This window comes from Schistocerca serialis, chromosome 11, assembly GCF_023864345.2.
Source record: "Schistocerca serialis cubense isolate TAMUIC-IGC-003099 chromosome 11, iqSchSeri2.2, whole genome shotgun sequence".
NCBI lineage: Eukaryota > Metazoa > Arthropoda > Insecta > Orthoptera > Acrididae > Schistocerca > Schistocerca serialis.
In genome coordinates, this window is record NC_064648.1 from 213093288 (window position 1) to 213118695 (window position 25408).

Consider the following 25408-nt stretch of genomic DNA (forward strand, 5'->3'; position numbering starts at 1 on the left):
CTAAGAGCTAATCCAGGTACCATGTCGTGTTAAGTTGTAGCCACGGGTAATCCATGAGGCTTGTTCAGGGCACCCAGAAGGGAGCAGGATACACCAGACCTGTTCCAACTCCATTCCCACAAAACCAGCTGATTTAATCTTTGAACAGGACGACACCCACCTACTCAGTTATTGTGTTACACAGATCTGCTCTCCAAGGAGTTCATCTGACACAGACATACTGATATATTGGCGTTTCTTGCTGGACAGAATCATATCCCAAAATAACCAATGGTGTTTGGTCGGGAATCGCAGAATTTGCTAGATACAACAAGCCTGGCCTGCTGCCTTTTGCACAACTTTACTGGGATGTATTGTTTCAGCAGGACAGCGCTTACTAACTAACTTCCTGAAGAGACACGTTCCTCATATCCTGTGTTACTGGTTAAAAGGTCAGCTTCTAAATATCCTTTGTGGCCAACTGCAACTTAAAATAACCCATGCTGTTCTGTGAGGGAAAAATAAACTGTGCTGGATTCCTCCAGTCTGTAGTACTGTGCTGCTTTGCGCGTGACCTTTCAACAGCACAAGACATTTATTCACTTTTACCACAGGGTCACTCTCCAATACGTACCACAGATCCCTCGGAAGTGACGAATCAGATACACTCGCAGTTGCGGAACTTTAACATGAAGTGATCCTCCTGTGTCTGAGGAATTACTGAACTCTGCAGGTGTCCAGAGTGTTGTCTGCTGGGTGAGTAGGAGACGACGTTCCACAATAACACCGCCCTTTCTGTCGCTATCTGCGATAAGTGGCACAAGTTGTTCTGATGTCCATCAGCTCCACTGGCAATGGCATGCAAGCCTCATTTTTGAGTCTCATGTTTTAGAGGAACCATTAAGCAAACAGTCACTAATGATTGATCAATGAATAATACAGCATGGTTAATGGTACTTGATAACAACGTTAACGAATGTATCTACTGTTTCTTTGCCATATTTACCGAGTGTGTGTAACTGAATAGATACCATTGTACGCACATTAATCTCTCTTACTTCGTTCTCGAGGTTCCTACTTGAGACGTGCAATAGTTTCAACGTAAATGTAGCACATTTTGCCTCGAATTCCTTTTCTGTGAATTTACCTAATTGAATTTCACGCCAGCCGCTGTGGCCGAGCTATTCTAGCCGCTTCAGTCCCGAACCGCTCTGCTGCTACGGTCGCAGGTTCGAATCCTACCTTGGGCATGGATGTGTGTGATGTCCTTAAGTTGGTTAGGTTTAAATAGTACTCAGTCTAGGGGACTGATGACCTCAGATGTTGTCCCATAGTGCTGAGAGCCATTTGAACCATTTTTTTTTTTTTTGAGAATTTCACGAAAACAACTTCGTCCTTCTACCAAACACTGCGGTTTGAATGCCACAACCACCTCTGTTACTTCTGCGTATGCTCAGTCCTAGCACTCTTTCTGATTTTGCTCCATGCCCGCTGTCATGCCGACTTGACCAGGTCTCCAGGTGCTGCAGCAGAAGTCTACATCTACATCTACATTTACATGGATACTCTGCAAATCCCATTTAAGTGCCTGTCAGAGGGTTCATGGAACCACCTTCACAATTCTCTATTATTTCAATCAAGTATAGTGCGTGGAAAAAACAGCGCTTATATATTTCCGCGCGACCTCTGATTTCCCTCATTTTATTATGGTGATCGTTTCTTCATATGTAGGTCGGCGTTCACATCCAGGTTCAGGTTCTTCATGTCGTTCAAAATCAGCATATCTATACATTGAAACGTCGTGCATTTCTGTATCGTCCCCATTACATATCTGAATTGTTACGTTATACACTGAAGAGCCAAAGAAACTGCTACACCGGCCTAATGTCATGTAGGGCCCCCGTGAGCTCACAGAAGTGCCGCAACACGACTCATGTCTGAATGAGTTCTGGGCGAAATAACACCATGAATCCTGCAGGGCTGTCCATAAATCTGTGAGAGTACGAGCGGCTGGAGATCTCTTCTGAACAGCGCGTTGCAAGGCACACCACATATGCTCAATAATGTTCGTGAGACTTTTGGGCCAGCGGAGGTGTTTAAACTCAGAAGAGTGTTCCTGGACGTGTAGGGTGTCGCATTGTCCTGCTGGAATTGTCCAAATCCGTCGGAATGCACAATGGACATGAATGGATGCAGGTGATCAGACAGGATCCTTATGTACGTGTCACCTGTCAGAGTCGAATCTAGACGTATCAGGGGCCCATATCAGCCAAAAACGGCACACACCCAACACCATTACGGAGCCTCCACCAACATGAACAACCCCTGCTGACATGCAGAGTCCTCGGATTCATGAGGTTGCCTCTATACCCGTACACGTCCATCCGCTCGATACAACTCTTACCTTTCATTTTCTTTGGTTGATAATACTAAGTTATGACACTAGTTAAGTCATTAGATGCGAGATATTCTTCGGCTTCCTGGAAGACCCTGACAAAAATACTTAAATTAAGGACGTTTTTAGCAACATACTGGCTGAAACAAAATATCTGTACAACGAAAAACCAGCCACTGTGGGATATTTCACTTTTTTATTCACTTGATAGCTAGTTGCGGGCCAGGACCCATTTTCTTCCTTTTACAAGTTGCCACCCGCTCAAGGACGATGCGTTGCTTATAGCGATTACGAGGCAATAGAGCGACTGCTGTCAGGTACGTAGGTTGTTCTTGAACATTAGCCAGATTATCTGAAAAACAATTTGAACCAGAGGCTTTGTCTTGCAATTCTGATCGGCACAGATGAGAGGAGTCAGGCATCACATCTGGATAAAGAGGGAGGACATCCTGGCCACCAATCGGCTTAATGGCAGTAACAGGAGAAAGTCGGTAAGAGGTCGTAGGAAAGGGTGAGGTAAACGGAACAGACAAATTTAGAGGCGTCTCAGTTTTTCTGTTGTTTAATCATTGCAACACCAGAAGTCCCAACGACTTCCCCACGCCTGTATCTTTCTGGAAGATGCTAGGACACACACCAGCTATCTCAACTTCCTTTTTCGCACCATCGATCCCACCAGTAGAGCAGGAGTCAGCACTACAGTATATAACAACCAACAGACTCACTTCAGGGGGCGCTGTGTGAGGAGTAGATGTACCCAACTCCCCTCTGTCCTGTATACGACAGCTCTTGTGTTGCACTGCGGACACAGCCAGTCTGCTAACAACAGTTTCACGACCCTGCAACGAAGTTCAAACTGAAAAGTCAGGAGCAGGTAGATGTGCATTCACTTGTTGCTCCATTGCACCTGGCCAAGACGTGGTAACAACCTCGTGGGCAGTATAAACGAGATCAGCTAACGCCAATTTCGATGCTGTTCCAAGGAGGACATCAACACAAATATCCTCAACTAGCATATTAGATCAGAGGCGGCCACTTTAGCTGATGAGAAAGAACGTCGCTACTTCCTCATTACATGTTGTATGAATGCGGTACTCACAAAACTGTAGATGGGAAGGAGTGTTCTTCTTTACTACCATCTCCACTGAACGGATCCTACTGTAACTCTGTGAAGGATATTGAGTGGACTAGCGTTCACATCGTATACCCCTCACATCACTCTAAGAGACCAAAGTAAACTGTTGTTACACACGAGGACACGAAAACGCTGAGAGAAAGCTGTCCAGGTATGCACATTCTGTGGTGAGGCAGTAAACTGGCGACCCCCCCTCCCCCCCCACCTGGTGCTCGATGCACCCTTGGACCACGGCTGCAGAAATAACATAGAAGAATGATGTCGTATTTGCAAATCAGATTTCTCTGGTCACTGTGTTGCATTGGAACTGTTCACGAATTTCTGAGTGACTGATTACGCAACTTGTCTATAGAATGCGGCAGACGAATGCGTTGGCAACAAATTTCTCTGAACATTATTCGACAGTAGTCATTCATTTGATGTTCACAGGGGGCGTTAACAGAAAATACCAGCTCTGGAAAACGAGACGTCAATTCCCAGGTTTGGAGGGGTGGAGTACAGTAGAGGGATACAGTTCCCCTGTTTGGTCAGTAAGTAGCTACAGAAGTATCCTTCTGTTGTACACTTTTCCTGTATGATTTGTACTTGCAATTTTCACGTTTCTTTACAGTCGAGGCGTAGTTCTGTGTATTTTAGTGAGTTAGTATTTTGGGTAGCATATTTCCATGAGGCAGCAGTTATGAGGATGAAAAGTGGTTGTTTATCTTATACAATTGCCTGGCTTTTGGAATGGCTAGATTCAAGGTGTGGCTGATTAGCATGGTTGAGGTGGGATGGTCAACACATTGGAGGAAATGGACAGTATGTCTGAACCCGGCCGCTCCTAATGTTTCCATAAACAGTACATCTTCTTGTCAATAAGAGTAGGGTTCACTTGGAACTTCTCCTTCATTGACTATGTTCTGCAACTTATCCACTACCTCAATAAGAACAAATTTGTCGTCTTTGCAGCTCTTAACCTTCTGACTATGTGTGTGTGTGAGTGGAACAGGAAGTACGAGCTAGTCGCACAGAGAAAGAAATGAAAAAAACGTGAAGCTTCAATCACAAACAAACACAGGAATAAATGCCAGTGTCCTACCAACTGTTTAATTGACATTCAAATAGTTATGAAAGATATGGTGCATAAAATCTTGTCCACTAGCGTAAATTCACTTGCTTTTTTTTCAAGACCAGACCATGATTTCCATATGTCGTGAACCACATGTCTGCAACCCATTGCACTTGTACTTAGACTAAATATATTCCCCAACAGGTGAGACATGTTAATTGACAATCGATTGCCCGGTATTGGCGGATAAATGCAATACTGCAGTTCCTGTGTTGTTCATAAATACGATGGAATGTTTCCTCGGACATGCATGCGTCCGTATTTGCATGCATGTCCGAAAGAACATTACAGTGTACTTCTGAAGAACACAGGTAGAGCAGTATAGTACTGGCCCACGAAAAGCTCTCGTGCGAAGCAAAAATATTGACCAATATTTTAGTCACACTCTCTAGTTTGTTTACGTCCGTAGGACATGTTTGAGTTGTGGTCTGAGGGAAAGTCTGTATAGTTCTTTGTCATCAGCAGGACTGGAAATTATGAACAATGTGTCGCAAATTGACTTGCTCACGAGGATGTAACGTATGGATGCTAATATCTGTATGTAGTGCTTTCAGGTGTACCTAGTGACGTAAGGAATTTCTGATATCTCCAACCATTCATTGCTTGCTTTTCCGATTTTTTTTTGCACTACCTCACACTTCCTTCGATTACCTACTTAACGATTCCTTGATATCTGAGGATGTATCCTGTCAATCGATTCCTTCTATTAGTCGGACAGTGCCTCTATCGTTTCCTATCAGTTCGATCCTGTACCTCTTCATTATTTATTCTATTTTACCATCTTACCTTCAGAATTATTCTGCATCACATTTCAGATTCTGCTACGATGGGAGCATGACACTTGTATTTTCTGCTTGCCATCATCCACCCATAACACCAACGTATGGAGGGCCGGTGGGCTAATGTTGCAGGGCCAGACCTTCTGACACTCATCTGGACTGGTCCCCTCCAACTCAAGAACAGGCTGCCCCCCTCTCCGTGAACCACATGTTGGTCTGGCTGCTGTATAGACGCCCCTTCCACGTTGTTGCATCTGTAGTATGGCTGTCTGCTTCACTGAGGCACTCAGTCCCCCCCAATCTTGCATAGCCTTGCTGCTAAACAGTGGAGGTGGGGGTGGGACTGGAGTATTGTAGCCTACGCTGTCCAATATTTTCCTTGGTTCGTAAATGACATGAGGGTATCACAGGCTCTCTATATTGTCCCTTGCACTGATAATCGTCGGGTAAGATTGTCTAGACGTCTACTGAATCCTTTTAGTCTTCTGAGTCTTTCTTCATATTCTTATGTAAAATTTATAAATTATGTATTTCTGTCTCTAGGTATACAGATAAAACAGAATGAAGCGATTACCAGTGGCTGTAGATATTCCGTACGGAGCAAATTTATTTTAGATTCTTTATAGATATTTTGTATGAAGCCCTTGTCGACACAGACAGTATGTAAGCGAGAACATTTCGTATTATACATTTAGATGCGTCTGTGGATGAATTGTCGCATCAGAAATGAGCGATTTGTGTTGTGTAGTGGTTTTAGACATAGGTATTTCACATAACCCCTGGAAAAGAAATGAGTTGGTGTCAGGGCCAGAACTCTAGAGGGCAGGGAACGCAGTGCCGTCATGGCAAGGACGACGGATTCAACGTTTTGGGAGGTGCTGATTCTAAAGTGTGCAGCGGCTTAGGATTCGCAGGTCTTGCGTAACGATGGAAATTCTGAAGTTAATTTTACATTCTCTGTAATGCTTATCAATGTACTGGTAAGTGTTAGCTGCAGTCACGTGTCACCGCTGTAGTGATTTTGGGTTGGCCTGTACGGTGGGCCCCAAACTGTACGGTCCCGGTCCGTGTCGCTGGCCTCCCACGGCCTGCATTATAAAGCCCACAGCCGCGCTGTCGCAACCGGGACTCAGTTTCGAGCACAGACAGGATTTCAGCTGACCGCAAACCGCTAGCCGCCTGCGGTCACAGCCGGGATATGACGCCAGCACTCTTGCCTGCTCTTCCCACACACACGCACGTAAGAATCTGGAGTATTCCTGGCGCACATCCGCAATGATCTCTTTACGCAAATATGCGTTCCTGCGTCAGTGGCTTCCCACTAAAGGATAAACATGTCCTTAAAAGGCAAGTGCGTCTATACTGTACGGAGACCTGTGTGTAGCACATTCTGACACTTAACACTAGCTTTAAAATGGTTATGAATATTCCTAGCTAGGTTTGGAAAGTCATTTACCAGTTTCGCTGACACATTTGTGAAAATATGAAATATGCATTTGAGTATAATTAGTCCTGGACATTGTTCAGTTAAGCGAGTAGCAACAGTGTTTCTTGATCGCATCATATAATTGCAATCAGCACAAGTAAATCTTATAACATTGTTTTGAGAAATATTGTCCTCAGAAAACGGAAGCATTATATTACTATAAATATTTTTACTTGTTGCACCTTATCATATTTACCATGTTTTAAAATTTCACAAAGGTTCCTAAAATTACCAGAACACACGAGGTTTTAACATATTCTACATCTGTTGACTCATCAGCGAGAACACTGAATTCAGTGTGTCTCAGTTTTCTTGGAACTTCGTTCTACGTTGTTATGGCTCTCTCCTATCACATTGTTTACGATCTGGAAACATTCAGTTCAACGCAGTTGAGTAGCATCTGAAATTTAGAAACAGGGAAACAACTCTCGACTACGTCCCCCAGCTGACTTACTACACTCAAAAGAAGACTGTTCTGCCACGAATCCTGTCAAGTAAACATTGGATGATTGAACAGTGGAAACACGCTGTATGGAGTGACGAATCACGGTACAGAATGTGGCGATCCGATGGCAGGGTGTGGGTATGGCGTATGCCCAGTGAACGTCATAGGCCGGCGTGTGTAGTGCCGACAGTAAAATTCGGAGGCAGTAGTGTTATGGTGCGGTCGTGTTTTCCATGAGTGGGGCTTCCACGTCTTCTTCTTTTGCCTGGTACTATCATAGCACAGGCCTACATTAATCTTTTAAGCACATTCTTGCTTCCCAATGTTAAAGAGCAATTCGGGGATGTGATCGCATCTTTCAACACGATGGAGCACCTGTTCATAATGCACGGCCTTTGGCGGTGGTTGGACTAAAAAATCATCCCTGTAACGGACAGGCCTGCACAGATTCCTGGCCTAACTCATATAGATCACCTTTGGGATGTTTTGGAGCCCGACTTCGTGCCTCGCCTCACCGACCAACATCGATACATCTCCTCCGTGAAGAATGGGCTGCCATTCCCCAAGAAACTTTCCAGAACCTGATTGAACGTATGCCTGCGAGAGGTGTCATCAAGGCTAAGGAGGGGCCAACACCATATTGAATTCCAGCATTACCGATGGAGGGTGCCCCGAACTTGTGAAGCATTTTCAGTTAGGTGTTCACATAGTTTCTTAATGGAACAAATAAAAGGTATTCATATGATATAGGCTATAAACTGAAAGTAACAGCGTATGCAGAGGAACATAGAAACAGTGCAGCTGAGTGGCATTTCGGCCGTCCACCAATAGAAATGGTGGCTCCATCTTGGTGTGGGCTGTCTTCCATGCAACAGACTGGGTCCTCTGGCCCAGCTGAATCAATCGTTGGCTCGAGATGGTTATGCTCGGGTATTTGGTGAACATTTGCAATGCGCCATGTCACCAGAACACAATTGCTCTCTACGGATTTGAAGAACAATCTGGACCGTTAGAGCGGATGATTTGGCCACCCGCACAGCCCGACAGGCGTCCCGCCCAACATTTATGGGACGAAATCACTTCGTGCACAAAATCCTGTGCTGGGAACACTTTCACAGTTATGGGCGGTTACAGAGACACCATGGCTCAGTAGTTCTGCAGGGGCTTCCTACGTCCTGTTGAGTCCCGCCACGTCGACTTGACGGACTACGCCAGGCAAGAGGAGGTCCGGCACGATATTAGGAGGTGCCCCATGACTTTTGTCACGTCAGTGTATTACTGTTACTAATGGTAAGTGGAAACCAACTGTTTAGCTGATTTACTTTCCGCTGGCGACATTCCCTACATCTACACGTAATAATTAATGAGTAAGGCAGTGCATGGTGTAGGCAAAATTGTGTCTGTACTATTTATTTCCTTCCATACCCCATTCACGTAAAAATGACTGTCCGTAAGCCACCATACACGGACTAACCTCTCTCATCTTATCCTCATTCTATCTATGCGAGATACACAATGAGGTGGAATACCTCGTTATACCGTGTGGGACCACCTTTTGCCCAGTGTAGTACAGCGACTTAATGTGGCATGGCCTCAACAAGTCATTAGAAGTCCCCTCCAGAAACACCGCCTTCCTAGCCCTTTATCCTACCCTTCAATAGTCCCAACGTACCCTCCAAACCCACCTTGACCAATTCACCACTTGGTGCAACCAGTGGATCCTCCGTATCAATCCCTCCATGACCCAGCGATGATCATAGGCCGCACCACCTGCTCCTTCCGCTTCCATGATTTCTAACTCACCATTTATGGCCGTCCTATCCACCTCACTCCTACCCTCAAATACCTTGGCCTCATACTCGACCGCCACCTCACCTGGACTCCCCATCTCCTTACCATCCAAAACAAACCTCACAACCGCCTCCGCATCCTGAAACTCCTGTCCGGCCGGACGTGGGGTCTGCATCCTTTCACCACCCTTCACACCTACAAATCCTTGATCCCCCCCATCCTCTGTTGTGCCAGTGTAGCTTGGATTTCCGCCCCTCCCCGGTTCTATAAAGCCCTCCAAAGCCTCGAACGCCTTGTGCTCCTCCTCACCGTCCACATCTGCCTTCCGTCCCCCACGAGCATCCTCTATGACCTCATCCCCTTCCCCCACCTTCTCCTTTTCCTTGAACACATCTACACACTATGTATTGTCCGCCGCCTTGATCCCCTCACCCCCAGGTGTCTCCCTTCCTCTCCACCCCCCACCAGTTGCCACGCCTTTACCATTGTGTCCCACCCTCTCTCCACCTCCACACCCTCCATCTCAACTCAACTTCCACCGTCTACCCCTCTCAGATGATGAGCTTCGCCCTGACTTCTACCCTTCCTACCAAATCTAACCCCATCTTCCTACCTCCTCCTCAGAGCTCCCTCTCCTCCCCCTCCCTCCTCCTGAGCGGCTTCCCCCTCCTACTTCCCTCCCTCTCTTGTGCCCTCTTTCAGTGTCTCTGCACTCCGTCTTGCCCTGTCTTCCCTCTTCATCTCCTGCCACACGTATCTCCTGGCCTCTTCCTGTACCCGCTGACACCCCTATTCTCTTCATCCCGCCACTTCCCCTGCTGCCCCTTGCTCTCCCGCCGTTTCCATCCTCTCTGACCTTTCCCTCGGCAGGTCCCACCTGGCAGTTTTATTCTTCGTCGTGTGTGTTACAAGTGGGTTTTAAGTGTGTTGTTCTGGAGTTTTTTTAGTAATGTGCATGTTCATTCAGTGTCTTCTCTGTGTTTTAAGCATCGCCAACTGTGTTTTTTAACTGTCCCCCATGAACATCTCCATGTCAGTCTAATTTTACCTCCATTTTCTCCCTTTACTCTGTTTTATGTTCCCCTTTTTTATCGCCTTATGTATGTAACATTTTCTTCTTATTTTAGTTGTCATGTCGCTCGGCTGAAGAACGGCGGATTGTGCCACTGACAGCCCTCCCCTGCAGTGGAATGAAATCACAATAAAGGAAAAAAAAAGGTGCCCGAACCTCAGCCGAGTGCACAGTACATAGGAGAGTGGACCAAAGTGCGTGAGAGGCTGGTGTCGCCGACTCGGACAAGTCTGTTACAGTAAAGAAATACATTGGTGACTAAGGAACACTCACTGTACGTCGATGCTTTGAGGTCCGTTAAGCATAAACTATCAAACCGATTACGTGACTACTTATAACAGGTCGACCAAACCGCCCTCACACCGAGGTGAAATAATGTTGAGGTGGACTGATACAAGAAGGTGAAAATGAGCGCTTATTTTTGTTTTGAAAATGTTGGTTTTAGTCTATAGCCGCAGTTTGTTTATTTTGCCTCCCAGCTACCAGTTGCGGCACACACTACCATCCTCAGGCCATCCTCTGGCACGCATTCGTGACCCTCACTTCCGAAGTAACTGTGTCAGATTTTTGTATTTGACACGTTACATCTACTTGGGAAGTAAACTGAACCAGTAGCAAAATAAATAAACTGCTACTGAAGACTAAAACAAAAAATTTCAGTATTGTATTCGTCGTTGTTCGACTGACAGTGTGTGAGGAATATGTATTTTTATATGTAAATTGAGGTGGAGGGGGAAGAAAGGAAGCGGGTGGGAATGGGGTACTGACGTCAGCTGCATCGAGGCTTTATGCAGAATCAGCGGCGACGCGTGGAAAGTGTGTGCCCTGCCGCAGGCCGCCTCAGCGCCAGTCTGCGACTGCACTGAGTTGTCTCCACCGCTTCTACAGAGAAGACAGACAAACACGAGAACCACGCAACACAGTACCGCTGAGGAGGCAAAAACCAAATGTAGAATTTGCCCTCCATAGTTCTGGACACTTACAAAGCATTAATGTAGTGAAAAGAATGTAGGGCCGACCTCTCCAGACTGGATGTGCTGGGTCAGTCTAGCTCGTAATAAGCGTGTCGCAAGTGCTGATGTCGTGACGTCACAGACTTGTATAACCGCGTGAGGCGTGCAGCGACACGGCAGTTTTCTACGGCAGGTGCTTTTTACGTCTGCTTATGCCTGTCAGACGCTGGTTACGCCGTGACGAGCTTTCGGCACTGTGTATGATGGAACTGTTTAACAAACCACAGAAAAATACTCGAAAAAAGTACACAATGTTAGAAAACTAAAATATATTTAATACAAATGAAGAGAAAGGAGCAGGTAAATTGTTCAATAAAAAATGCGACACCCCATTCATGTCTTACATTTTCTGCTGTGTAAGTGGCTGTAGACATCAGAATGTAGGGCATTAGCTTTTACGGGAATGACGGTCATTATGTTACCCCGAGGAGACTATAAAGTTATTCCCCAAATTATTTACATCACAACTTGAGAAAACAACATTCGAGATAGCTCCGGAATGTACAGGGTGGGGCCCTCCACCGACCCCTTGTCTGGTAGCACAGTGGTCATCTGTTGTTTTTGATAACGACGATGGAGTTATTTCTTGTGAAATTGAACTTTTTTTCAGATTTAACACGGAAGGAATGTCGAGAACATATGACATAAGAACGTCATCATGAGAAACTTAGTTCCATGCTGTAGCGGAGTTTGTGGCCCAGAGCAATTTTGCATCTCCTTAATTGCTTGCTATGTCATGCTGTCGAGCTACAAACTAATGATCTGAGGATAAATGTGGTTATGATGAGACTTGATAATGCATTTAGCCTTCAAGATAGCTCGCCAGTTTATATGGTGGGGCAAATAAAAGTGGCCCAGAGGACAGAGTTCCAGGGTACGAAGGAACACAGCAGGGTGAAGGAAACACAGTACTGACCTGTCTGTAGCAGATGCCGCGAGTGACCACCGTCCACCTCTTGGCACTTGTGGGTCCTGGTCAGCCAGCTGCTGAATGTGGATCGAAGCTGGACCGCTGGGATTGATGCAGTCTCATCCCAAACGCTCTGCTGCAGTCCTTGAAGACTATGAGGGTTGGTGCGACACACCCTAGACTTGAGAGCTCCCCACACAAAATGATTGCACAGTGACAGATCAGGTGAAGTGGCTGGCCAGCTGCGGTCGTGACCAGACTCACCTCCGCTAACTCCTCTGTCACACGTGACTCCTAGATTTGGCTGGCTGTATGGGCAGCTGCTCCATCCTGTTGAAACTAACTGTAGGCGTTTACCTCCTCCGCTAGTGCTGCCAGAAATGATTTCAAAATGTTGGCAACGTAACGCCCCGAAGTCAGACTCTGATGAAAGCAGATGGGGCCAATAACGTGGTGTGCAGACACTGCACACCTAACCCCATCGTTGCGATAATGCAGCTGTGTTTTGTGGAAATTATATGGATTCTCCGCTGCACAAAACCTGTGATTCTGTGAGTTGACATAACCACTCAAGTAGACACGAAGTAGCTAATCACAAAACTGGAGGCACTAAGGGACCTCTGCTGGTTTTAATGCGCGAACAACAGACACTCAGTAGGGATGCAAGTGCAGGCCCAGCTATATTCGTCAGCATGATCGACGTGTCATTCGAGTTCTTTGCAACAGGCGTCGGACTGATTTGATAGGACATTAAAGCATTTTCTGGTGAGCTCCATTCACATTTTCTCGAGTCCAGGCACGTTTTGGAATGTTTTTTGACTTGTTCAAAACATATACTGTCTGAGGCCATTTTTGGACTAAGCGTTGCGTAGTGTTTCTTGCCGGCACTTTGAGACCATTAAACTTCTCGACAAACAAGTAACCACACCATTCCAATGCCTTTTTGTGACGTTACTTTCCACAACGGACACGCGCTGCTCCTCTGTGAGCACCGTCGCCTCCTTTGCACTGCTCCACTCGCACTGCGCTCTTATCTGGTCTGGATCACGTGGCCGGCATATACGTCACAGCGTGTTTTTACGGTTATGTGCACACATTCACGTCCAATCGTATCCATTCGTCCTTGCTATTTTAATTTGCCCCTGCCTGTATATTACAGGGTTTGCTTGCATTTCACGTATGATGCCCAGACTGGAATGGAATGACGTTAACTCGCGGCCTGAGGATGAAGTGAGATGCAACAGTTGGAAATTCATGTCGAGTGACTGAGAGATGGACATATGGAGACTGCAGTTTTATGTCGATTTCCTCCCCCAGGTTCCAGTTCTGAAGGTCACACCGTATTACTGTGTCTCCCCCCACCGCAGGTCCAGATTTGTTAGTTGCCATACTGTTGCTAGTACGTGGGATATTATTGCCAAAATTCGTTGCGTGAGTTTTCGCGCTCCAGTTATTTTTTCTGTACACAAGTTTTTTTTTGGTTAATTGTATGTTGCGAACAAATGAGATTAATTGTTATTATACTAGAACTGGCTTCTTATTAAATGAACAGTTTTGTTACTGTAACTCAGTAGACTGCACAACATATCCACCACTGCTACAGTTATTGTAAAAATGTTCCGAAATTATTTCTGTTATCAAAAATAATGAAGTTACCGTACGGAATGCTTAAAGAACCTCAAACCTTGCAGTGGATTTTTCGTCAACATTAATTATTAATCAGTGCCATGGCTAACACTAGAGCGCAAGACTATCATTATTAACCGGAAAATGATTTCTCTATAACTTTTACGAGCCCATAATTTTTGCATAGCAAGGTTTCCTTTTGAAACATGAAAGTATTTTAACTTTGATACTGTTAAAGTTTACAATAATAGCAGCTCGCGTCCGCCTGTGAAGCACAACGTAAAATCTGCTGCTTTGTACTCCGATCTCGAACTGCTGTGAGAAATAATTTTAAATTCAGTTTTCGCCTGACCGCTTATTGCCGTATGGTTGCCCTTATTATCAGATTTGAATCTGCCGCGGCGGCGGCTCGCTCCGCCGTGTCTCAGCTCTGCACCGCGGACACGACTTAAAAAGCTGAAAGTGTCGCAAATAGATGTGTAAAATACCAGGCAAGCTTTCTAATAGTACCATACGAATTCTCATTAAACAACTACATTTAAAACTCGAATAACGAGTTCACACACCATTCTTTATACTCAGCGCCCAATAGCGTCCTGCTTACAATCTTGACAAATGAAAGCTACCTACGTGTTAAACATAGCGTCACAGGTTCCTCCTCTCTATGTGACTCCAAGAGGACGACAACGACAATATTATTCTTACACTGCTACTTATAAAATGGCTGATTGTCATGAAACCTTTGAGTTTTTCTTCATTACTTCTTTTCTGTGGCGATTTCAGAACTCGGCGACACAGATATTATTTCACGAATCCACTACTTAATCCTTTACAAATACAAAATGTATCATAATTGTCTCTATTCTATTATTATTCAGAGCTCACACACGTAATCAGTGCCTGTATATACATAAATAAAATTGTAGTTGCATAGTTATAAAGCATGTTTTACGTGGAAACGTTATAGAGTCTGATGTGAAAGATAACTTTAAAGGCGAGAGTGAATATTACGAGTTTAGCAGACCACATATCGTGGTTGTGGAGGTAAAACGGAAGTTAGCAGGAGCATGCAGCCTGCTCTGCTGCCGTTCGTACAATATCAGCATTACCTCACCTTCCATGCTGTGTTACAGTGATACAGTTGAAGTGATACACATTATGTCCCACCATGAAGACATGCAAGACCAGATTAATATATCATGCTGTGCGGAAATGTAGGGTTGAAACGAAGCCTGGTGTTTGTTAAGGAGACGGTGAACTGTGGAGAACATAAGAAGCGTTAGCCTGCACTGACCCTGCAACACTGGTATCTACCAGCACGACAATGCGCCTCACTCATAGCTCCAGGCGTGCTGAAGTAACTCAGCCAACCTGGTTGTGACATCTAAGATCTAATCCAGGTTGCATGTCGTGTTCAGTTGTGGCCGAAGGTAGCCCCTGAAGCCTGTTCACGGCACCCTGATGACAGCAGTATACACCAGACCTGTTCCTACACCATTCCTACAAAACCAGCTGATTTCTTTGCTCAGAACGACACCCATCTACTCAGTTATTGTGTTACACGGATCTCCTCTGCAGGGTGTTGCTCAGCTCACCTGTCGCAGACATGCTGATTTATTGGCGTTTCATGCTGGACACAATCATAAGCCAAAATAACCAGTGGTGTTTGGTCGGAAAACACAGAATTTGCTATATACAACAAGCCTGGTCTGCTGCCTTTTGGACAACTTTACTGGGATGTGTTGTTTCAGCTGGACAGCTCTTATTGACTAACTTTCTGAATCACACAGCTGCTCTAGCGCAGATGTCCCTCATATCGTGTGTTACAGGTTTAAGGATCACTTTCTAAATATCCTTTGTGGCCAACTGTAACTTAAAATAACCCATGTTATTCTGTGAGGGAACACTAAACTGTGCTGGATTGCTCCAAGCTGTACTACTGTGCTACTTTTGGGGGTGATCTTTCAACAGGACAAGACATTTATACACTTTCACTACTCTCCATCACGTACCACAGTTCCCTCGGAAGTGACAAATCAGATACACTCTCAGTCGCGTGGCTTGGGAAACTTTAACATGAAGCGATCCTCCTGTGTCTGAGGAATTACTGCACTCTGCAGGTGTCCAGAGTGTTGTCTGCTGGGTGAGTAGGAGACGACGTTCCACAATAACACCGCCCTTTCTGTCGCTATCTGCGATAAGTGGCACAAGTTGTTCTGATGTCCATCAGCTCCACTGGCAATGGCATGCAAGCCTCATTTTTGAGTCTCATGTTTTAGAGGAACCATTAAGCAAACAGTCACAATGAATCGTCCAGGGCTGTCCATAAATCCGTAATAGTACGAGGGGCTGGCGATCTCTTTTGAACAACACGTTGAAAGGCATACCAGATATGCTCAATAATGTTCATGTCTGGGAGTTTGGAGCGAGTGGAAGTGTTTAAACTCAGAAGAGTGTTCCTAGAGCCACTATGTGGACGTGTGGGGTGTCGCATTGTCCTGCTGGAATTTCCCAAGTTCGTCAGAATGCACAATGGACATGAGTGGACGCAGGTGACCAGACAGGATGCTTGCATACATGTCACCTCTCAGAGTCGTATCTCGACGTATCAGAGGTCCCATATCACTCCAACTGCACATGCCGCACACCATTACAGAGCATCCATCATCTTGAACAGTCCCCTGCTGATATGCTGAGTCCATGGATTCATGAGGATGTGTCCGTCCATCCACTCGATACAACTCTTACTTTTCATTTTCTTTGGTAGATAATATTACGTTTATGACACTAGATAAGTCATTAGGAGCGAGTACTGTTAAATCAACGTTGTCTCGAAATCACGGAAGTTTTTAGCAACATACTGGCTGAAACAAAATATCTGTACAACGAAAAACCAGCCACTGTGGGATATTTCACTTTTTTATTCACTTGATAGCTAGTTGCGGGCCAGGACCCATTTTCTTCCTTTTACAAGTTGCCACCCGCTCAAGGAAGATGCGTTGCTTATAGCGATTACGAGGCAATAGAGCGACTGCTGTCAGGTACGTAGGTTGTTCTTGAACATTAGCCAGATTATCTGAAAAACAATTTGAACCAGAGGCTTTGTCTTGCAATTCTGATCGGCACAGATGAGAGGAGTCAGGCATCACATCTGGATAAAGAGGGAGGACATCCTGGCCACCAATCGGCTTAATGGGAGTAACAGGAGAAAGTCGGTAAGAGGTCGTAGGAAAGGGTGAGGTAAACGGAACAGACAAATTTAGAGGCGTCTCAGTTTTTCTGTTGTTTAATCATTGCAACACCAGAAATCCCAATGACTGCCCCACGCCTGTATGTTTCTGGAAGATGCTAGGACACACATCAGCTATCTCAAAATCCTTTTTCGCACCATCGATCCCACCAGTAGAGCAGGAGTCAGCACTACAGTATACAGCAACCAACAGACTCACTTCAGGGGGCGCTGTGTGAGGAGTAGATGTACCCAACTCCCCTCTGTCCTGTATACGGCATCTCTTGTGTTGCACTGCGGACACAGCCAGTCTGCTAACAACAGTTTCACGACCCTGCAACGAAGATCAAACTGAAAAGTCAGGAGCAGGTAGATGCGCTTCCCTCTGTTGCTCCATTGCACCTGGCCAAGACGTGGCAGCAATCTCGTGGGCAGTAGAAACGAGATCAGCAAACGCCAATTTCGACGCTGTTCCAAGGAGGACTTCAACACAATTATCCCCCACTAGCATATTAAATCAGAGGCGGCCACTTTAGGTGATGAGAAAGAACGTCGCTACTTCCTCATTATATGTTGTATGAATGCGGTACTCACAAAACTGTAGGTGGGAAGGAGTGTTGTATTTTTACTACTATCTCCACTGAACAGATCCTACTGTAACTCTGCGAAGGGTATTGAGTGGACTAGCGTTCGCATCGTATACCCGTCACATCACTCTAAGAGACCAAAGTAAACTGTTGTTATCTTCTGGCCAAGACGATGTGCTACACTCGAGGACACGAAAAAACGGAGGCAAAGTTGTCCAGGTATGTGCGTACTGTGGTGAGGCAGTAAACTGGCGACCCTCCCACCCGGCGCTCGATGCGGAACTACCCCTGGACCACGACTGCAGAAATATCATAGAAGAATCTATACCTTATGACGTCGTATTTGCAAATCAGAATTCTCTGGTCACTGTGTTGCATCTGAACTGTTCACGAATTTCTGAGAAATTCTTGTCTATAGAATGCGGCAGACGAATGCGTTGGCATCAAATTTCTGTGAACATTATTCGACAGTAGTCATTCATTTGATGTTCACAGGGGGCGTTCATAGAAAATACCAGCTCTGGAAAATGAGACAAGTGAATTCCCAGGTTGGAAGGTGTGGGGTACAGTAGAAGGATGCAATTCTCATGTTTGTCAGTAAGTAGCTACAAAAGTATTCTTCTGTTGTACGCTTTTCTTGTATGATTTTTACGTGAAGTTTTCACGTTTCTTTACAGCCGAGACGTACCCCTGTGTATTTTAGTGAGTTAGTAATTTGATGGTTCCATCAGGCAGTAGTTATGAAGATGAAAAGTGGTTATTTGTCTTATACTATTGCCTGGGTCTTGGAATGCCTAGATTCAACGTGTGTCTGGTTGCACATGGTTGAGGTGGGTTGGTCAACACATTGGAGGGAATGGATGTCTGAACCCGGCCGATCCTAACGTTTCCATAAACAATACCTCTTCTTGTCAATAAGAGTGGCTTCACTTGGAACTTCTCCTCTACCCACTATGTTCTGCAACTTATCCACTAACTCGATAAGAGCAAATTTGTCGTCTTTGCAGCTCTTAACCTTCTGACTACGTCTGTGTGTGTGAGCGTGTGTGTATTTACAGGGTGAGGGACTGGTGCCTGTACCACTGGTATAGACAGAACACTACCGCTTGTTACTGCTCTCACCCAGCGCAATGTATTAATTTTCATCGCTACAGTAGTCATTCCACTGTCACACAATGGGTAAATAGTTCTTTACTACTTTCTTTGTCACTGTGTTGTGTTTCTATCGAACTGCAGATGATACAGCGCTTTACTGTCTGCTGTTCTCATCTGAGAGTGTGTACCTGCCTTTAGTTTTTCGAACAAACGTGGAACGCCACATTCACGTTCAGGAGAAAGTGGAACAGGAAGTACGAGCTGGTCGCACAGGGAAAGAAATGAAAAAAAAAGTGAAGCTTCACTCACCAACAAACACAGGAAAAAATTCCAGCGTCATACAACACATTTAATTGACATTCAAAGACTTACGTGACGAAATGGCGCATAAAACCATGCCCATTGGTGTAACTTCACTTGCTCTTCTTCATCACCGGACCCTGACTTCATGTGTCGTCAACCATGTGTCTGCTACCCCTGTACTCGCACATACGTTATGTATATTCCCGTACAGAGGAGACAAGTTAGTAGTGGGGCAACCTATGTGCTACGACACTCTGCATTGTTGCCAAATTTATTGAAGATGGCGGCGATGACGTCATCCAAGATTCCGGCATGTAGACTTGGCAACAGCGCATGACGTCATCCAAGATGGCCGATTTTGGCGGGAAAATAGGCCAATTGCGATATGTGCACTAACCTAACCTCCAGAAAAAATTGGCGGGAATTTTGAATTTTGGTGGGAAAATAGATCAATTGGGCGACATCCACTAACCTAAGCCTCCAGAAAAAATAGGCGCGAAATTCAAAATCCAACAGGATAATGCACGCACAACCGTACTTATCTTTATTATTATTCATTATTATTGATTATCATTTATTAACATTCATTATCATTTATTCTTATTTATATCATTCATGTGTGTATGCAGTCCAACTGTGTTAGTTCATACCCCTGCCACCAGAGAGTGCCGCCGTGACATCATTTAAGACGGTTGATACTGGTGGGAAGAAAGCCAATTGTGCTACCTCCACTGAACTACCATTACCATTCTCCTGGACATTGTCTTTGCTGAGCTGTCGTTGTCAAACCATCACCATATGTTCGATCATAGAGATGAGTGTGGGTGATAGAGCAGCTTTCAATAACTGCATTTCATGTAGACATTCTAGGAAGAACTGTAGCCACAGTTCACTACATGAGGTGTGGAAGCGTGTGATAATGGAGGAGTGTCGGAGGAATAAGTACAAGTATTCTGTTCAGCAGAATTCGACAATGGAGAGGGCTGGAGCCAGGATGCATTCCGTAACCAGCATATGCTCATCCACATGCGCAAACTGTAGATGTATTTACCATCAAGCATTCAATCTTCCAAAACGCAATAGACATTCAGTTGACAACAGTTCACTTCGGCATAAGCATATACGTACACTACGTATATACCATTGAAGACCATCCTGTAGAATGTGTTCAATTGATGAGTTATTGGTGTTTGACCGTGCTGAGTTTAACAGCAGTGTAGTTTGCAAAAATACAGCCGACGACTGCCCCCATACCCTCCTACATGCTGAATGGAAATGTGCATTAATCCTGGGACATATGAATAAGAACAAGAACACAGTCCTCCAAATAAATTCCCTCCAACGAAATGGTTTAAAAATGCATTACCCATCTCATGGAAACATCTGCTACTGTTGGAACTGTCTACCTAAAGCTAACATATAAGTTCCCAGCCCACAAGAGATGATTGCCTCCTATCCAGCAGAGCGACTAACTGATCTAGTTCACGTGTTCCCCCCTAGAGGGCACTTCGATAGGTCACGTTTTCACGTCATTCAACCAATAAGCACCCAGCATCATGATGATGTAGTTGGCTTCTATATAAGAACCACTCAGCAGCTCCTCGATCTCTGTTCCAGTCAGTCAAGATGGAGTATCAGTCGCCACCACAGCACAATAGGAGGAGGAGCAAACAGCATCAGAAAAGTAAGTCTCTAAATTATTGTTGTTATTATTATTATACTCCTTTCTCAGATGTTACGTCTGGTTAAAAATGGAAAGTGACATGGACCTTGATCAAGTGTGACTTCCTTTTAACTGTGTGGTATATGTTACATTGCAAGTGGAACTTTTGGGTAATTGAACATGTATCAATAATTACAGATTTCTGTAGTTGTATGTTTGGATGTAGCTGTATTGCGTTGATGTACTGGTGGATATTGTGTGGTATGACTCCTGTGGTTGATAGTATAACTGGTACAATGTCAACTTTATCCTGATGCCACATGTCCTTGACTTCCTCAGCCAGTTGGATGTATTTTTCAATTTATTCTCCTGTTTTCTTCTGTATATTTGTTGTATTGGGTATGGATATTTCGATTAGTTGTGTTAATTTCTTCTTTTTATTGGTGAGTATGATGTCAGGTTTGTTATGTGGTGTTGTTTTATCTGTTATAATGGTTCTGTTCCAGTATAATTTGTGTTCATCATTCTCCAGTACATTTTGTGGTGCATACTTGTATGTGGGGACGTGTTATTTTATTAGTTTATGTTGTATGGCAAGTTGTTGATGTATTAATTTTGCTACATTGTCGTGTCTTCTGGGGTATTCTGTATTTGCTAGTATTGTACATCCGCTTGTGATGTGATCTAATGTTTCTATTTGTTGTTTGCATAGTCTGCATTTATCTGTTGTGATGTTGGGATCTTTAATAATATGCTTGCTGTAATATCTGGTGTTTATTGTTTGATCCTGTATGGCAATCATGAATCCTTCCATCTCACTGTATATATTGCCTTTTCTTAGACATGTGTTGGATGCGTCTTTATCAATGTGTGGTTGTGTTAGATGATATGGGTGCTTCCCACGTAGTGTTTTCTTTTTCCAATTTACTTTCTTTGTATCTGTTGATGTTATGAGATCTAAAGGGGTAGTAGAAGTGCTAATGAAATTACAGTGGTGTAGCCGATGCATTTATATGAGTGATTGCTTTGTGTATTTTGTTAGTTTCTGCTCATTCTATAAAGAATTTTCTTAAATGGTCTACCTGTCCATAATATAGGTTTTTTATGTCGATGAATCCCCTTCCTCCTTACTTTCTGCTTAATGTGAATCCTTCTGTTGCTGAATGTATGTGATGTACTCTATATTTGTGGCATTGTATTGAGTGCTTCTAGGTCTGTGTTACTCCATTTCACTACTCCAAATGAGTAGGTCAATATTGGTATAGCATAAGTATTTATAGCTTTTGGCTTGTTTCTTGCTGTCAATTCTGTTTTCAGTATTTTTGTTAGTCTTTGTCTATATTTTTCTTTTAGTTCTTCTTTAATATTTGTATTATCTATTCCTATTTTTTGTCTGTATCCTAGATATTTATAGGCATCTGCTTTTTCCATCGCTTCTGTGCAGTCGCTGTGGTTATCCAATATGTAATCTTCTTGTTTAGTGTGTTTTCCCTTGACTATGCTATTTTTCTTACATTTGTCTGTTCCAAAAGTCATATTTACATCATTGCGGAATATTTCTGTTATCTTTAGTAATTGGTTGAGTTGTTGATTTGTTGCTGCCAGTAGTTTTAGATCATCCATGTATAGCAAATGTGTGATTTTGTGTTGGTATGTTCCAGTAGCATTGTATCCATAATTTGTATTATTTAGGATGTAGGATAGTGGGTTCAGAGCAAGGCAGAACCAAAAAGGACTTAATGAGTCTCCTTGGTATATTCCATACTTAATCTGTATTGGCTGTGATGTGATATTATCTGAATTTGTTTGGATGTTGTGGTTTTCCTATTTTTCATTACTATGTTTAGGAATTGTATCAATTTAGGATCTACTTTGTATATCTCCAATATTTGTAGTAACCATGAGTGGGGTACACTATCAAAAGCTTTTTGGTAATCAATGTATGCGTAGTGTAGCGACCTTTGTTTAGTTTTATATTGGTATGTCACATCTGCATCTATTATCAATTGCTCTTTACATCCTTGTGCTCCTTTGCAAGAGTGTTTGTGTTCTTCATTTATAATTTTGTTCTGTGTTGTATGTGTCATTAATTTCTGTGTAATGACTGAAGTTAATATTTTGTATATTGTTGGTAGGCATGTTATGGGGCGATATTTAGCTGGGTTTGCTGTGTCTGCTTGATCTTTAGGTTTCAGATAAGTTATTCCATGTGTAAGTGTATCAGGGAATGTGTATGGGTCTGCAATGTAACTGTTACATAATTTAGTTAGATGTGAATGTTTTGAGGTGAATTTCTTTAGCCAGAAATTTGCTATTTTATCTTTTTCAGGGGCTTTCCAGCTGTGAGCAGAACTAATCGCTCGGGTGACTTCATGTTGCAAAATTATCACTTCAGGCATATGTGGTATCATCTTGTGTCTGTTTCTGCTCGTATCCACCATGCATGCCTGTTATGTTGTACCGGGTTTGACCATATGTTGCTCCAGAAGTTTTCCATGTCTGTTATGTTTGGTGGATTGTCTATTTTAATGTGTGTGTTATCTACTGTCTGGTAAAATTACTTTTGGTTTGTGTTGAATGTTTGGTTTTTTTTTCCTTCTATTTTCACTTTTTTGTATCTTCTAAGTCGTTTGGCCATTGCTTGTAATTTCTGCTTCTTTTCATCTAATTGCTCTATCGCTTCTTGTTGTGGGACTTTACCTAACCATTTTCGTTTTTTGTCTGATATTTCATTTCTTATAAATTGTGTTAGCTGTCCGATGTCTTTTCTCAGTTTTCCTATTCTGATTTTTAGCCTGTGTTGCCTTGCTAGTTTTGTGTGTTTCTTCTGTGTGTTGGTTGGTTCTAATCTCTGCCTAGTGTATATATTTAGTGTAGTGAGTGCTCCTATATAAATCAGCAGTTGTAACACTTCCATAGTTGTATTTTCATTTATTTTGTTGTGTATGATTGTGTTGATAGTTGTTATTGTTGTTTCGACCTGTGGGTTATTTGGTGGTCTATGCAAGAATGGTTTAATGTCTGTATTTGTGTCTTTGTGCTCTACATATCTCAGCTGAAATTTTTCTTCTATAATGTGTGTGTCACTTCGTTTTCTATTTGTGCTTGTTCTGGTGGCTGTCTTAAGATTTCGTTTTCCTCTGATTGTTTAATTGATGCGTGTTGTTCTTTATTTGTTTGCTCTGGGATGTTTGAATCCATTACAGTATTTTCTTCTTCTTCTGATTGCACATTGTTTTGTTCCAGTAGTTGTTGTACTTGCTGTTTGATGTTTTCTGACTGGGGTATCCTGTTATTTTTTATTATTATACGGATCTGATCAGCTAGTCGTTGTTCTGTTAAAAATTTTAATTCTGGGTATCTGGTAATAAATGTTGTGTACACTTGTGATCTGTGTCCAGTTGTGTTGGTTCCTAGGTTTGTTGCTTGGTAATAACAGAACATGAGGTGTCAGTTAACTTCATCTGACCATCTCATCCTCTGTCTTTGTTTTCCTTCTAGGGCGGTTGCAGGAAGCATATCCTGCAAAACACCTCTATTTGTATTTAAATCATTTTCCAGTTGCCTAGCAGTGTCGTTACCATTGTGGGCGGGCGTAGGGTTCAAGCGTCGACCCCGACCATGACGGCGCTTGTCCGAGGCTTCATTAGTTCTGTCCTGAACTGACTAATCACACTAAAAGGGGGGTTAGCCCTATTAGTGGTTTGTTCTTTTCGTCACCTTTTACGACTGGCAGAACATACCAGGTGCCCCACGGGGTTTACTATCATTATTATTATTATTATTGCTATTATTATTATTATTTCTCTACCAACATCAGATCATTTCTTATGAATATTCGTCTTTGTCCTCCAGCAGCTCCACCTGTGACGCCGGCATCAGCAGGTCCCAGCATGTCCCAGTCCGCGCACGTGAAGGCCTCGGACTCATCCATGCAGGATCCTGTAGCTCAGCTTCTCAGCACGCTGGAGCAGGATAGCCAGGTGTTAATGTCGGTGCCAGAGGCTGCGCTTGACGTTGCTTCACAGTACTGGGCTCCTTTGTATGCACCGTCCACTGATCATAATCTCACAAGGGACGTCCCGCCATCAGTGCAAGAACAGCGGGCTAACCGCGCTGGTGTGGATGTCGTGGATGAGAAGATACCGACCGCCAGTCCACGTCACCCTTTACTATTCGCCTCAAGCTAGGTGTTAACCATTAGTGCTTCAAAACGTCTTCATGTAGGACTTGAAGTTTCACAATACAGTATCATGTCAACTGTGTTAGTGCTGGAAAATATGCTCAAAAGTATTAAAGTGAAATTTTCTGACTATGAGTGGCATGAAGTATGTCATCTAAAATCACAGATCAAGAAACATATGACTACCGAATATTATCCATCCCACTCCTACCGGGACATGTAGTACTGTGGCACTCTAACTGTGAGTATTCTATCAATGTATGATGATGCTACACTAAAAATTAAAAGTGCTGACGGTTATAGTATTTTCATGCATCACCCCACTGTTGATGACTTGTTCAATTTAGCCGTGGCTCTAACTAGCACGATAGAGAGGCTAAACAGGTGGTGCCCATATGTTCAGGCAGTGTACACCGACATCATTAACTGGCTTCACACATGTAGCATCCACACAGATGATATAGAACATTGTTTTAGTATGTGTACAACACCAGTGCCCAAGTCTTGTGCTATTCCTCGAATAAGTGTTGAAAATGTCGAACTCAAATTTACTGACAGAATACCGGACTATTGTAATTCGTGCATAACATTATGAGATATACGTGC